A 4,185-nucleotide genomic window follows, 5' to 3' on the forward strand; every position below is an offset into this window, starting at 1 on the left:
CAGATAGAGGATGGGCACACCAATGTCTCTGGCTACTGCATACCAACTCCAGGCACATATTGTCACCTTGTGTATCTGTCCTATATGGGTACTGGGGAACTGAACTTGGGTCCTTTGCCTTTGCAGGCAATTGCCTTAATCACTAAATAATCTCTTGAGCCCTTAAATATTTTTTGTACCTAATAGGAGGATGAAACTATAGGCCAATATTCCTGATGAATAGTGTGCCAAAAAATCTTATAGCACATCGCACCAGGAACCAAGACTTATGCCTAGGTTGAAAAGATGTTTTACATATAAAAATAAATAGTATACATAACATCAAAAGAATAAAGGAATTCTTGGCCAGTTTACTAGAATGATAGTGAGATGGGATCCTAGTATAGCACAATCTATTATGGACATTTATTATGTCCTAAAGTGGACGGACCATTATGACCATGAAGGGGAAGAACTGTGTGGCCATTGCTATAGACAGCCACTTTCAGATAAATGCTCAGACAACATTTTTCCTATGGATGACAGCCTGTATATTGGCTGGCCTGGATTGGCACTAATGTACAGAGAGTGTCACGTTGCCTCAAGTTTGGGCTGAACCTATATTAATTGAAAGAAGGTGGGCAGGTTAAACCTTATACCCTCATAAGCATGGTAACCAGCCTCTTGTCAGAGAAATGGTTTGGTCCCTATTATATGGTACAAATCATTGTTGGGTTAGTTATGAAGATCTTTAAGCCCTTCATATGCTCTCCAGACCTCATTGGCTGACCCATGGTCACTGATTACTTTGTAGTCATGCTCAATGCTTTGGACCAGGATGCAGTGTCTGGCATGGGTGTCTTTGTCCACATCATTGAGAAGTATAAGATCACCACCAGGACACTGAAGGCCTTAATGGACTAACCCTGTCTCAGAACCCAGTTTTTTTTTTTTTTAAATAGGTTTTATTTCAAAAACAAAGTAAAAAGAAAAAAAAATCACAAGATTATCTCAAGATATATTATAAAGCAAAAAATACTCAAAACTCATCAAAGTAGAAAATCGGCTTCTGAGAGCTCAGCAATAAAGGAAACTTATAACATGTTCTCCAAGGCTCTGGGAACATGGCTTGTCTTCTGAAAACTACAAAGCATTGCTGAAGGAAAATGAAGGAAAAAGTACCATATTCATTAATTATCTTTTCCTTGCTATGATGATGAGGTATTTAAAGTCAAGTACTATACAAAGTTGTTGTTTTGATTCCTGACAAAATTTTGACAATGGACTTAAAACTGGGTTTTTATGTATGACATCAAAAGAGAAAGAATAATGTAGGGCTATATTAAACATGCTTCAGCATGCTTAGTAGCAAGATGTCAGTCACAGAAAGACAATGAATTCAAAATTATGATTATATGCAATATCCTTCAATTCATCAAAGCAGAAAGTGGAATGATGGATGGTGGTTGCTATGAGATTGGGTGAGGTAGGAATAGGAAGTTGTTGTTCAATGGAGGCATTGTTTTTATCATGTGAGATGAAAGCATTTTAGTGATCTGTGGGACAGCTAACAATAACACACTAAGCATATAAAAGTCTTGACAAGAAGGTAGAACTCTTCTAATTTATTGAACAAACAAAAATGCTAGGTCTCCCTAGCAGAAATATTGGATTAATAATGTAAAGATTTTTCTCTCTTGAAAAGTACCACTGAATTCATTTTCCTGTCTTGTATCAAGTAATATTTCTGTAGTAGAAATAATGCCATTTCTTTATGTTGTATCTATGTTAAAAATGGACAATATAATTTTTAAGTGACATATTTTATTAAAATTTATTCCATTGTTTATTTCTTTTCCTTGAATTGACTACAATCTTTAAAATTGCATTTTTTGGAAAGATTTGATCCTGTGTAATGATTTTACATATTGGAGCCTATTGTTTAAAGTTTTCAGACATTGATTATCTGTTCCTTAAACACATCAACATTGTTTTTGCTGTGTGAAGTAGGGGGAAAGTGGACTATTGTGACTTTAAGAGAAGCAGTTGCTTATGGAAATTTCTACTATATTAAACTGGAATCTCCATATAGTCCCAAATTAAAAACTCAGCCATCAATTTCCATTCTCTTTCTTTTACCCCTAATAGAGAAAGGTCTTCTTTGAAGCAGCATGACCTGGAAGAATATGGTTATTTCACTCATATTTTCAGGGACAATAACATGGCTGACATACCATAGGGGCAGAGCTCTAGTCCGGGTGGAAGATGCTAGACAAGTCCACAGCACGGAGATTTTGCTATTCACATTCCTGGTTGGCCTATTTGGAAATATTTGTGATATAAAGTTTACTCTTATTAGTCCCATGACTCCCTTGTATTCTGTTAGAAAATAGAACTCATGGGCTGGAGAGATGGCTTAGCGGTTAAGCGCTTGCCTGTGAAGCCTAAGGACCCCGGTTCGAGGCTCGGTTCCCCAGGTCCCACGTTAGCCAGATGCACAAGGGGGCGCATGCGTCTGGAGTTCGTTTGCAGAGGCTGGAAGCCCTGGCGCGCCCATTCTCTCTCTCTCCCTCTATCTGTCTTTCTCTCTGTGTCTGTCGCTCTCAAATAAATAAATAAAAAATTTAAAAAAAAATAAAAAAAAGAAAATAGAACTCATAAATGGCTTCAAAGCAAATGTTTTATCTCTCATAGTGAACTGCATATATTAAGTGCTCTGTATAATAATTTTTATATATAGTATTGGCTCAGTTAGTGTTTCTTGCAGACAAACAAATAAATTGTTGAGCCAGATTCTCATTATTACTAGGATGACAGAGATATTTTCAAGCTTTCATCACTATTAAGTCATAGGAATAGATGACATGGAAGCTTTCAAAAAGACATTAGCAAGTGGATTTTGAGATCTACAAAACTGTAAAGCTGAAACTTCTTCATTTGCTTTAAAAATACCAAGTCACATTTATCAAAGGCAAAATTAAGATTGGCAGCCAGTTGTGTTTTACCCACTGTGACTGCTCTAAAGTTAAACCACATTGCACACATTGTTAGTTCATGTGTTTGAAATCTGACAAAAGTGATCTGATTTTTCACACATCAGAAGGATAGTACAGATTACAAATTATTCATATTTTTTTATCTATAGGCTTCCATCAGAATTTTAATTTTGATTCAATGAACTGTAATTCAATTTGACAAAAAGATCTACAATGAATAGCTGCAAAATACATTACATTTATACCAATGTTATTATTTAGAAATGTAATAAACTTTCATGGTAAATTAAATGATGTTCTAGATCATTTGAAGGCAAGTATTCACTCACAACATATTGAAATTTACTCAGAACAAAAGTATCTTCTACTTGAAAACATCTTCAGTGATTTCCTAACATCTAGATATTCATGACTTGAGACATGCCTCCAGCTTACTTTTAAGACTTTCCTTCAATCCTCCTTAGCTTACTGTAGCTCCATACAACTTGATATGCCCATCATTTTTTTGTAAATAGCCTTAATTATCCAACCTTGTGTTTTTGTTAATCATCATGTCTTAGTATGGGCATAGTTGTTCTGTTCTCACTTTTCCATAAATGAATAGAATTCCAAGTCTATATGATTATTTGTAAGGTTTTGGATGGTGACATATTCCCCCTTTTTCACATACTTCTAATATAATATCTGATATCTTAATACACCTATGACTTTCTTCAATGTACTCTGATACATTGAGTCAGTCTATGTGCCCTTTGATTTCATAAGAATCACATTTTTTTCAGGTGTATGTATGTGCTGTGCATGAGTGTGTGTGTGTTTTCATGTGCGTAGACACATGGGTATACAGATCCACATGGATAGGTGCATGCATGTGGAGGCCAGGGGCTAATTCTGGGCATCTTCCTCAATTGCTCCTCACCTTAATTTTTGTGACATGGTCTGTCATAGAACCTGGAGCTCTCTAATTTTACTCGAAAACCTGCAAGCAAGTGCCTGTGACCCTCCCCTCTCTGCCTCCCAGCACTGAGCCCTTGTGTCACTGCGCCCTGAATTCATGCGAGTCCTGGAGATTGGCTCTTTTGGTCCTTATGCGAATGTGGCAGTTTATCAACTACCCCTAAGGAAGCATCTTTATCAGGGTCCTCTTCACTTTCCCTAGGGCATCTTTTTCACTCTGAATGTTAAATAAACCTTGAAAGAAGGATCTCTA

The 4,185-nt window shown here is 36.4% G+C and overlaps 1 pseudogene; it reads left to right on the forward strand.

Moving 5' to 3' along the window:
- The first annotated feature begins 410 nt into the window (after nucleotides 1-410).
- Nucleotides 411-903, forward strand: LOC123458817 (annotated as a pseudogene).
- Nucleotides 904-4,185: the final 3,282 nt, after the last annotated feature.

The sequence above is a fragment of the Jaculus jaculus genome, chromosome 1 (assembly GCF_020740685.1).
Source record: "Jaculus jaculus isolate mJacJac1 chromosome 1, mJacJac1.mat.Y.cur, whole genome shotgun sequence".
Lineage (NCBI taxonomy): Eukaryota > Metazoa > Chordata > Mammalia > Rodentia > Dipodidae > Jaculus > Jaculus jaculus.